At 36.8% G+C, this 12,838-nt stretch overlaps 1 protein-coding gene across 10 annotated transcripts in view; it reads left to right on the top strand.

Moving 5' to 3' along the window:
- DMD (dystrophin) overlaps positions 1-12,838 on the top strand; it is a 1,193,355-nt gene that overhangs the window by 963,848 nt on the left and 216,669 nt on the right. The window lies entirely within an intron of this gene.

Raw genomic sequence — 12,838 nt, 5'->3', positions numbered from 1 at the left:
ATATTTTCACAGAAAGGTTTCGATGTTAATGGTCAGTGGGGAATACAATGCCACCGCTGTTCTCCTTAGCTGGAGATCACAGAGAAGCAGTCCAGATATCAGCAATAAAACGGATAGATAGATGTTGGTACTTTTTCTCAAACGTTTTATTTCAATTAGTTTAGTTTGGATAATCTTTATTATAAAAACAGAAGATGTATTGATGCTGCAACTTATCTAGGAGTGGATACATTAAGGATGTATTCTGCTTCTACCGTTCCTGTTTCCGAACTTAGAACAAACCCCTAATCAATGCTAATTTTCTTTTGGAAGGTAAAAAGCTCAGAGTGAGATGTAAGTATTCTTAAAACTTATTCTCAGGAAAACAAACAGCTCTCAGTTGTCAGAAATCTCACAAATAAAGTGGATGTTTGCATACAAGAAGGAGGATAAATATCTTCCTTTAATTTCTCATTTGAATATATTCTCAAATCAAGGTAGAAGAAAAATCCTGTTTGTCAAACGTGATAAAAAACAGTCATGCTCTCTTATAGACTTATTTTTTTTTACTTTAGAAGTTTTATTGAGCACACCCGAATGATAGTCCTGAGTTTTCACTTGCAGCAGATCAGCATTCAAACCTTACCAGCTTTAAACACAGATGTTTTCAAACACAGATTAGATGGGAAAAGGTTTTGTAACATTATGTGTGAGATTGTATTGTATTAAGTAAAATCATTAGAGGACAGCATGGAAAATAAATAGAAATGGGATAGAATGGTTTGCCATTATTTCTGAATAGAATCATATTTCTGACTAGAATGATAGAATCATAGAACAGTTCGATTTGGAAGGGACCTTAAAGATCATCCAGTTCCAGCCCCTCTGCCATGGGCAGGGACATTTCTCGCTAGATCAGGCTGCCCAAGGCCTCATCCAGCCTGAACTTGGACACCTGCAGGGACAGGGCTTCCACAACTTCCCTGGGCAACCTGTGCCAGTGCCTCACTACTGTCATCATGAAGAATTTCCTCCTTATATCTAGTCTAAGTCTTCCCCTCTCCAATTTATAGTCCTTGCCCCAGTCCTATCACTACAAGCCTTTGTAAACAGTCCCTCCCCAGCTTTCCTGTAGCTCCTTCAGGTACTAGAAGGTCACTATGCAACCTCCTCAGAGCCTTCTCTTCTCCAGCCTGAACAAGCCCAACTCTCTCAGCCTGCCCTTATATGGATGGTGCATCAGCCCTCCGATCATCTTTGTAGTCCTCTTCTGGACTCTAGGTTTCAATTCCTACATTTTCTCCTGACCTTAGAATGCCTCATCCCTGTTTGTGTAGACTTGTCTAAAACAGCATCTACCACATCCAAAGAGCCTGGTGGATGTGGTCTCTCATAATCTTACCAAGCATATGACGTGTTTCTCTGTAGCCCATCAGCCTGAAGTGACAGGAATAAGATTGAGTGGTTACCAAAAATTTGAAGACTTTTGCCATTTACTCTTTCTGTGATCATCAGTGTTTACTGGTACAGTCTAATCTGCCATTTAGTTCTTCAGTTTACTTTTTATTGTTTATAGAAGATTTATTGGAAAAGTGAACAATCCACAGAAACTGTTTGCAAATACCCAATGGTAACTTTTAAGATAATTTTCTGATGAGTTTGAAGGGATAACGGTACTTTTTTCACTTATACATCATGCCATACTGTTCAAAACACATGGATGAAGCACACGTAATTTCTTGTTAGTGAGACCAGATATGTGTTTTCCCAAAGAAGATAAAAAGAAAAATGCTTATGTGGTGATTATTAACATGTTAATATTAAAAGTATAAATAATATAGTACATAACTGAGGAAAAGTATTAATTTTGGCCCAGGGCAGATATCCTCCTGAATATATAAGAAGACAAGACCTGCAAAGAATGCAAATAAGGAATAAAATAAAATCACAAAGGCTTTTCTGAGACAAGTTCTGCCTGTTTTGTGAAAGGTTTTAAGGCCGTACTGAGAAAAATATTTGTCTTCTAAGAAGCGCTGCAACCTTTTCCTTTTTATGAGTGTATAGCTGCCATAGTACAGCTTTTCTGCAAGTGAATTTATCTGTTTTTACAATACTAGTTATTTTGAATTATGCACAATGCAGCAGTTATATACTGTAGTGAGGTAAATACCACTACCAAAACTGACAGTGTATTTGATGTTTGTCGATATCATCACCAATGAATGCCCCATGTCATTTTATGTCAGAAGTTCAGGCTTTCTTTCTTTCAATGGCTAACAAGATTTTTAATCTCTTCTACCAGTATGAAGTTCCAAATATGCATTATCCTATTCTGCCACATTCATTTCAATCTTTTATTCACCTTGGATACTGTTTCATTTTGTGTTTTGTTTTGGGTGTTTGATTCCGGTTTACTGATGGTCATCACAGATATTGCCATTTGTGCCACAAAGGGAATGATTTGTTTTATTTTGTTTTTTACTAGTGTGATTAGTAGTACAGAAGTAGTATCTCAGTCTGTTTCGTAATGTTTCCAGTGAGTCCATCACCTGTTATCACTGAAAATAAAAGCGGCTTTCTGGAGGAGGACCTTTGTGTTTCTTCTGTGGCAGTGTTGCAATTATATTAGGAGATTCTAAACAAATGTTCAAGAAATTGTTAGTCAAATAATTGTATTTTCAGAGGTTGAATATTGTAACAAAATATATAGCCACTTAAATGTACATTAGTACTCTTTTTAGGGTTTATAATTTCTATTTTTGTGTGGTCAGTTCTCTGGTTTTATGTATACTTTTCAGTGTGGGGGAATCATCTGATAATATCTACCAAGTACCATAAAATAGCACTATTGAGCTGTTTTGCATGGGCTTGGGTGACATTGTTTAGAGCCTATGACAGTGGAAATCAGATGTAGGGTCAAATAAATTGGATTATACAGGTTCTTTGGTTATATGCATTATATTTTTATATATATATTCTACTATCCTTCATATCTATTCTCATCTGGTTTTAGTATTATACAGTTTCAGATAACCTGTTCACTTTGTGGGCTATAAATTCTCCTCAAATAACCTTGTTATCTGTGGATTTTCTTTAGGTGAAGTCAGGAGGATGTTTTATTTAACACTGGTACAAGAAGCCACAAGCTATTCTGTTTTTGTCCAGGTATCAGTTGTTATATACCAAGTAACCAGATTATAAAAATACGGTAGCGTCAGCTGTTCCATGCTTTATCTGCCTTTACATTTAGGGCCCATATAACCAGTATATCTGCTACCTGTCCTTACTGGAATACTGGAGGTAGCAGGGTCAGCTTCTCACACCTATTTTTAGGTGTCAGCAGTGTAAGTGTGAGGTAAATGTTTAAGCTCCCACCAAGACTGGCAGAGTTGGTGGACTCTAGAAAGCTACTTGGCTGGCCAAATGTAGTTATACCGTTGTCTTCATCTCAGTGGCAATACAACAGCAGCTTGTGATAGTTACATGTAGGTCCTACCACTCAATGGATTTCTAAATTGTACAATTCACCGTAATAGAAGAGAAGCAAAATGTGAACTTGAACTGCTGAGATCACTGTTTCATCAAATGATGACCATGAATTTAGTCATAGGTAACTGTGAATGTATATGAAGATATGCCTAGAAAGTTTTTTCTGCCAGACCACTCCAGGTGATCTATCAGTCCACACAAATGTTCCATAAATTGCTGAGCATTGACTTATTTTTGGTTTTTTTTCTCTGCCTTGCTAAGAAATGTTGTTCTAGCTCTTCCTACCTCTTTGTTGTTATTAGTTGGGAAAGGTGTTGATGCTTTCTGCTCTTCTTGTGCTCCTTTTCCATAGAAAATCTCTTTGAAACTGACTATTTGTTCACTTAGGTGAAACAAAGAAATTTACACTCAGTAGTTAATTTTAACTATCAGGTCAGGCATCCTTTATTCAGTGCTGGAGAAGCATTGAGATTTGTCCTCAGAGTGCTTCTACCCAACAGGGATTTCAGAGACCTTTATATACACAGAGTTGTCTTCATGGTTTTTCCATGAAATAACAAGCACACCTTATTCCTGGAACTTCATTGCATGTCCAGGGGGTTAAAATTGATCTCATCCAGAATCGTTAAAGCTTGGCCATACCTGACCAGTAAGTCTTAGGGACTCTGGAAGAAGATAAGGGTCATTATCATTATCTTAGTCGTCAATCTTGTTTTAACATATTGCAGTTGACATTTGATCTCAACCATTTACAAATCACCATTTCAAGGGAAAGATTTTCAGCTCCTTTGTGCCAGTTATCGGGATGGTGGCTTTCTCACTGCTGCAGAAAAATGTTTTCACTGCTGCAGTTTGACTGTGGTAGTTGTGAGGACACCTGAATGCGTACAGCTATCAACCTACTCCGTGGCTACTGCAACTGGCCAGATTTTTGCCCATTAATTCTTTCTGCAGTTCTGCTGTATGCAAGAGTGCTGCTGCTTCTGAGGAGAGGGGAGGGAGCAGGGTGAAGAGCACCCGCACCAGAGCACGGAAATCCATTTGCCTCTTGTTGCTATTAACTATCTTTGGGAGCAGTCAATAACAGAGCCCAGGGAAATGATTTTTCTTACTACTAAAAAATGAGGCAGAACAGTCCTTAAGAAGGGAAGCATTAGTAATACATTTATCTCCTACCCTGTGTGTTATTTCCAAGTATGTGAAAGGAATATGATGCTCATCTTCTTCAGACTTGTGGAATCCTTGTTCTTTCTTCTCTCTCTTTTCATTTACTGTCTCTTGTCACTTTTCTGTTAGGTACTTTGGTCATTGAGACAGGAAGGAGTCTTTCTAGGACTATGATATGTTTTGCAAGTTTTCTGTGCCAAGCTATTCTCAAAGTCTAGTTCAGCAGTTTACCTGCACGTGTGGCTGATTTGTGGTTTGAATATGCTAATCTAGGAATCTTTGTGATTCAAAGTCAGATTGAAGTGGCTGCAATAATAGGTTGTTGCATTGGAACATCCATTTATGTGAAGTAGCGCTGCTGAATCAGAATGAAGCTGGAGGAGGCTGGAGAAAGAGCAGGGGAGATCTGAAAAGTGAATGTCCATTTCTGCTTTGATAAATTAGCTTTCAACTGACCAGATTAAGGTGTCTAAACCAAAAGACAGTATTTATAGAATCATGGAATCATAGAATAGTTAGGGTTGGATGGGACCTTAAAGATCATCTAGTTCCAATGTCCCTGCCATAGGCAGGGACATCCCACTAGATATGAACAAATGAACAAATATAGCAGAGAAAAGAATATACGTTGCTTATCAGCTGGTTGGTTAGGTTGGTTTTAGTCTGATATTTCAGTAGTCATCAGAGATGTTGGTACGTGAGTGAAAATGTCCGGACTCTTGATGGAAAATAAATGGCTTCAATTCTGTACTGTCTATATAGTTGAAAAGATAATGCAAACCCAAAAGAGGCCATGAGCCCCAAGTGCATTAATTACTTCAGAAGAGAATATTTTTATTTTCTCATACCTTTCTTACTTTGCAGACCTTTTCATGTAAGAAGTTCTGTAGCTTATAGAATCTTGATTGACAAATTTGTACCAGTGAATAAGATCTTCAGGTTACACTGAATATCTGCTTATGAAATAACTGAATTAAACCTCAAAAGAGACTGAGAATTTTAATTTCTGATATCTGCATCAGGTATTACAGCATTTTAGGGGAATATTGGCAATGGAGCAAATACGAGAGTTAACAAGTAACTAAGCAGATTAAAACCATAAATTATATCCTCTCCAGAAATATATGCTGTCTACAATAGTAAACCTACTCACTTTTAATTTCTTCCCCATGCTGCTTGGTTGACATAATTTTAATGTCTGTTTTTTCTGAAACTACTTTCTTCAGCGAAAAGAATAGCAATATTCTTCCTAGAGGATCAAGTAGAAGATCCAAAACCTTGAGTCACTAAATTTCATAGTTGAACTTTAAAGGTCTTTTGTTGGGAAAAGCTTGTTTCTCCTGCTCTAATTTGTACTGTTTATATCAAAGTGTATTTCACTGATCTATAAATGGAGTGGCAATGCCATTCTTCCCATAAACTGGAAATATGCTGGAAGTGGCCAGATCAAAGTAACAAAACCAATTATCAACACAACAGTACGTTAACCTCAACAGATCATCTCTTATTTTTAACTGCAGCACTGTTAACACCATGCCTCATAGGTAAGAGTTACAGCACTGTTTACATCCCAGCTTGTTGATTGCCATAGAAAAATAAAATTAGCCATTTTATTTTACACTTCAGCTTGTGGCACATGGAATACTATGAAGGGTTAGCACTGCCTGAAAAATAGTGCCAAGAAATGTTATTTCTGAAATGGGAGCTATTACATGACAGCTTGTTATCTTGTGTTTCCTGTTAGACATCTAACCTACACGTTTAACACACAGGTGTTGCTGGGCTGTGTGCTGCCTCAGGTGAAAACAAGACGATTACCTAGTTTTAATCCAGCTCTGTGATCAGGGCATGAAAGAAGAAAGGCCTGGTGTTGTCCTTAGAGCAAATTTGCAGCTGCAGTTACATTTCCACAGCAATGAATTCCTTGCACTAAGCTTAATCCTTTGAGACACAAGTCCTGTTGCTATCAAAAGGAATTTTACAGATCGTCAACACCTATTGTATCTGGCACAGTATAGAGACTGAACCAGGTGTTGGTGTGAGATACAAGACAGGGATAGGAAGCTATGGATTCTATTTTAATTATTTTTTTATTTTATCTGATTTTTGAGACTTGTTTATGTAATTTGAGGGTTTTTTCCTAAATAGTTTTTTAAGATCTTTATAACACCAGACTAGAGGTTGGCATTTTCCATAATACACAGGAGAAAATATTTAGAATAAATTATACTAATATGAATCAGATTTGCTTAAGTGAAAAAAATATTTTTTTTTATTCTCAGTTTCTTTGTCCTGATCTAGTTTCTACTTATTCGTTATTATGTAATTTTCACTGTATGTCTAAATAATTGGAAACAACTAGAGACAAGCTGGATCTGACAGAAATAAGAGAATTATTTTATGCATTTATTTAAAAAATTTGGTAGAAATCTGTCTTTATTAACATGCTTTTTTGCTGATGATGTCTCTGTTTTCGTTATGGCTTATAGCACTGTAAATTAATTTAACATGAAAGGATAAAAATGTTGCTTTTCAAATGTTTCTCATTAAATTATGAAAAAAAATATTACAATAAATAATAGAAAAGAATGCCTCTGGTAGAAGCTTCTGTTTGCTCAATTATTGCTGTACCAAGAGTGAATTATTGCAGAGCTAACTTGGAGGCAATAGTATTGCAGTTACATTACATAAAACAGATGAGCTCAAAACTTCAAAAACAGCACAAAAAAAGCAGCACAGACTGGATCCTTTGAAAATTAAATTTCTATTTATATTTCTGTGAGAGGCTTGGACGAGACAGTTGGCTGGAAGTGAAGGTACTCAAATCTCAAGCGTTGTGGTAATTAAGCGAAAAGCAAATGTGGTTAATTTCATTGATACCTTGTATGCACCATCTCACAGTGCCAGCAATTTCAGGTCAGGATGTACTACATATATCGTGCAGGATGACTGTAAGCATGATGGAATATTTTGCCTTGAATCTATAAGGTGTATGGTTAGGTAGAAAATAATCCTCTAAGTTACCAGAGGGTTGCTGATATTGTTGTCGATCTTAGTAAAATATCTGTCATTTTGTGTTACATGATGAGAGAATCTTTTGTTACATTTTTGGTCTTGGCTCTGTATTTTGATATGGCAGGTACAGGATTTTTGCTATATATCTCTGTTGCCTGGGGTGCTAAAAACATTCCTTCTGCTTTAGGGGATATCTCAATTCCATTCCATTCCTTTGCCATCATCTGATTTAGCTTCAAGACTGGATTGTTCTAACCTTATTCCTCTGTACTCTCTCTGATTAGAACTTACATTAGTTAGACCTTAATTTAAAGAGATGTCATACTGCACAAGGTGAGTATTACAGGCAGGAACTGACCCTCAAATTACTGATGTGTTGTCTGTCTTACACATCAGGAATAAAATGATAGAACAGAAAATATTTAAAACCATTGAGAATCAGATATCTTGTAAATTGACACAAACTTACTTATTCTTAACTACTGTGACTTTGATACTTAATGTTATGTAAGGCATAATGTGTTTAAAATAGATATATATAAAAAATAGTGATAAAATACACAAGTCATAGGAACACAATAAAATACAGTGCTGAATAGCTTTTCACCATCGAGATTTTTTTGGCTTTTTGTCTTGAGTTTTTATCAAAGTTTCTGGTCGTTGTTTTGAAATCAGCAAGGTGCCTGGGGAATATTGATTTACAGGTGAGAAGTGAAAAACCCAAGAAACTGTTATTTTCCACATAATTTTAGGGCACATCTAGGTGATTCAGTAGTTTTCTGATGTCTTAATTTTCTTCTGCAAGATAGGTTAGATTGTTAGATATATTAAACAAGCCTTATTTATAAAGCATTTATGAATAGTGTCTAGAAAATTTATATTAAGCATGCAGTTATGTTATGTTAAGATGATCCTCAGTTCTGTGAACCAATGAAGTCATAAAATTCTTTTAAATTTTTTTACACATTTAGTGTGCCAGAGATATCTGTATAAAAAACTTGCTAGAGATATATATTATTGTAGACTATGCATACACTCAGAGTGTCTGTATACGTTTATATATATATGCATGTATATGATTTCCTGTACATTTATTTTTAGAATAAAATATTCACATTTGGTTGTCAGTCTCTAGAATGTATTCTAGGATAGACTTCTAGGATAGTATTTATAATACAGTGCTGACACTGAGTAAGTGGACTTCAAGCAGAGAGCTATTAGAAGGTAAAACATAATTTATTCTGCAATGTTGTTGATATTTGCAGTCTTGAAGATAAAATGTTGACAAGTTTTTAAAAAATGTCTGTTCTGCCTTCTTACTGGCTTGAAGGAATTGCTGGTCCACAGTAGAGAGCAGCAAGAAAATGTGTTGTGCCACAGATAATGCTGGGAGATCTTGAGCACTTTCCAGGATTTGCCCACACAGTACTCCCATGCCACTTCTTTCCCACTGTCTTATAAAAGGTGTTGGTATAGTAATTTAAAAAAAAAATATTTTTTTTTTAATCCACCATTATTTTTTCTTTTTCACCGAAAAAATTCGGTGGATACAAAACTGGTTGGGTGGTCGTATTCAAAGAGTAGTGGTCAATAGCTCGAAGTCCAGATGGAGGTCCGTGACAAGTGTTGTCCCTCAGGGGTCCATACTGGGACTGGTGCCGTTCAACATCTTTATCAATTATATTGACAGCAAGATTGAGTGCATACTCAGCAAGTCTGCTGATGACACCAAGCTGAGTGGTGTAGTTGCCACACCGGAAGGAAGGGATGTCATCCAGAGGGACCCGGACAGGCTGGAGAAGTGGGCCTATGAGAACCTCGTGAGGTTCAACAAGGCCAAGTGTAAAGTCCTGCACCTAGGTTGGGGCAATCCACGTTTTCAGTACACGATGGGGGATGATATGATTGAAAGCAGCCCTGCAGAGAAGGACTTGGGGGTGCTGGTCAATGAGAAGCTCGACATGAGCCTGAAATGTGTGCTCACAGCCCAGAAGGCCAACCATATCCTGGGCTGCATCAAAAGAAGCGTGGCCAGCAGGGCAAGGGAAGTGATTCTGCCCCTCTATTCCTCTCTTGTGAGACCTCATCTGAAATCCTGTGTCCAGTTCTGGAATCCTCAATATAAGAAGGATATGGAGCTGTTGGAACGGGTCCAGAGGGGGGCTACAAAGATGATCGGAGGGCTGGAGCACCTTCCCTACTAGGACAGACTGAGAAAGTTGGGCTTGTTCAGCCTGGAGCAGAGAAGGCTCTGAGGAGACCTTGTAGTGACCTTCCAGTACCTGAAGGGGGCCTACAGGAAAGCTGGAGAGGGGCTATTGACAAACGCTTGTTGGTGATAGGACGAGGGGGAACTGGTACAAACTGGAGAGGGGCAGATTTAGACATGACATTAGGAAGAATTTCTTCACCATGAGAGTGGTGAGACACTGGAAGAGGTTGCCCAGTGAAGTTGTGGATGCCCCATCCCTGGAGGTGTTCAAGGCCAGTTTGGATGGGGCCTTGGGCAGCCTGATCTAGTGGGATGTGTCTCTGCCCATGGCAGGGGGGTTGGAAGTAGATGATCTTTAAGGTCCCTTCCAACCCAAATTATTCTATGATTCTATGGTTCTAATTTATGGTTTGCATGATTCCTGTTCCTTTTAGGTTTGGGTGTTCTGGGAAATGAAGGGAAGGAGAAGAAATTTGTGTTTTCCCAAAAGATTACTATTCTTGCTTACATACACTCAGAAAAATAAACAAATGATATGTTTATGCTTGGCCACCTTCAAAAACATATTATCTGAAAACAAATGTTTGAAATTGTGTTATTCTTAGGAAGTCTTACTTCAAGAGCCATACACATCCACTTGGGCAGAAGAAGCAGCTATGCCTCTGTATCAAGCTAAGTGATGCTAGTCTTGTTAGGAATAATAAATACTGCTCATAACTTTCTTCTGCACATGGACAAAATTATTTGCTATTTTTTTATAATTTAAATAAATTATTTTGAGACTATCATAATTGTCTCATAGAATATTAATGAACAGGGGGGCTAAATTTGAAACAATTCCCTTTCTATCACCCTTTTCAGGTGCAGAGAAATGCTGTACTATTTTAAATTATTTTGTACTACACTTATGATATCCATTTTGAGTTAAAACAACAGTAGAAGTAGGTGAGTTTTATTATTATTCATTTTCTTTGGTCCTTGAATTTTGTCCTAGCAGCTGTATCACCCAAAAATAAAAATTCTGAGAAACAAATTTCCAAATCCCTTTTAGAATTTTGCTGAAGAAGTTATAGATTACATTAGTCCCATAAAAGCAAACCAGTGCATCCATAGAGGTATGTATGCTTATTAGAAATTTCTGATATGAATAGCTGATATTACTTTTTATTTTCTGTGTAGTTGTTTTGCTGCTGTTAGTCCGTTAGCATCTGGAGGGGGAGGGGAAATGTCTTTAATATGAATATATTAGCATAGATAATACATTGCACTGTTGCAGAAAGGTTTTACAATATCTAGGTGTGTATAAGATTTTAAATAAAATTTTGAATAATAATATCCACTCAAATGAAAAAAAATATTTAAAAGGTTGGACTTTTTCAAGTTTAGAACGCACCCCAATGGGGTTGGTTTGCAAATCTAGTGTTCGTGATGGCTTTACTCGAAGATGTACTTTTTAAAATGCTGTTGTTATGAAATGCTTAGAATTTAATGTTCTGTAAGAGAAGCTATACTTTTGTCTTGCTCTGCACGTGCTTCAGTAGTTTTGAACAAAACCCCTGTTAGGACTGGGTTTCTCTGGGCTTAAGCTAAACTGTGGCTTGTGCTAAATGAATTTGGCAGTTGTGAAATGGGATTTTTAAAATTCATTTTACATTGCATTCCCAAGCCATCATACTGATTAATTGTATTACCATTTTAAAGAATGTACTTGGGCTACCAGGTGAGGAGGGGAAACGGAACAAATTGATGTTCCATAACCTCTGTACCAATCTTCTGACATTACTGAGATGAAGTGGAGCTTTCTGTAGGACTGGTGCCCAGGCTTGAACCAGATGTCAGCAGTTATTTTAATGTTAATGGGCTGGCAAAGCTGACAGAACCAAGGAAATCAGAAGTTACAAACTCCTCCTGCTCTCCAGAAGGTGTTTCAGTGTTTCATATTAAAGTGATGTTGCTGTCCTGAATCTGTGAATTACATAGGCAGTGATAGTCTTAATTGGCTGAATCATTACTGGTTTTGCTGTCAAACAAGTCTTTACCATGATTGACTGTTTTCCTATGAATTTAGAGATGCAATTAGATTAAGGGCTGTTCTGTGTTGTTCCAGCTGAAGGTGAAGCGAGGTAATTATGATACATTTGTCATTAATATGGCAAGAAAATTGTTATGATAAGAGAATGAAGAGCCAGCGTAGTAACAATATCATAACTTCTTTTTTAAGCAGGAGGGGAATCTTTTGTAATGAAGGTCACATTTGCATGGGGTGACAGGATATGGCCTATGTGAGCTGTTCAACATGATTCCTGAGGCTTTTTAGCTAGATTCTCCTAGCTAATTCAGGAATATTTTAAAAAAAATAAAAAAAATAGTACAATGAGCATGATAGTGCTTTATGTTTTAAGCTAATGAGGTAAAATATCAGAGATTAAGTGCTAGAACATGCATCAAAGTTAGAAAAGAGAGATTTACTGTTACCTTAGGAAATTGATTCTGAAATCGCGTAAAGTTTGTTGGCTTTAATACTAGGGTTAGATGAATATGAAGATTCAGATTTTGACTTTTCCACACTTAATAAGGTTTCATTCAGCCCCAAAATGTATCAGTTAGGGCTAGTTATAGATCTGGTTGACTTTCCTTGACAGGAATAAATCTTTTCAAAATTAAAATTTTTCAGAGCAGTGAATGAATTTTAATGTTATTTTAAGAGGAACATGTTGAGTCATTCTGACTTTCTTGTTTCATTAGCATGATTTGATTTTAGGAAACAAAATATTACTTTTTGATGTGCATATTATAATGAAATATGTTGACATGTATACAGTATACAAATAGTCTTTTTCATGATTTTGTAATGTTATCAAAATAAAAGGTAGCATAGTTCTGAGTCATGTCTCCCTCAACCAATGCAATACTGTAACTCCAAAATTTCAATATTTCAGTACTCAGACACTCAGAAATCTTTTTTTCATAGAGCAG

The sequence above is a fragment of the Cuculus canorus genome, chromosome 1 (genome assembly GCF_017976375.1).
Source record: "Cuculus canorus isolate bCucCan1 chromosome 1, bCucCan1.pri, whole genome shotgun sequence".
Taxonomy (NCBI): Eukaryota; Metazoa; Chordata; class Aves; order Cuculiformes; family Cuculidae; genus Cuculus; species Cuculus canorus.
This window is presented reverse-complemented; position numbering and strand designations above follow the sequence as displayed.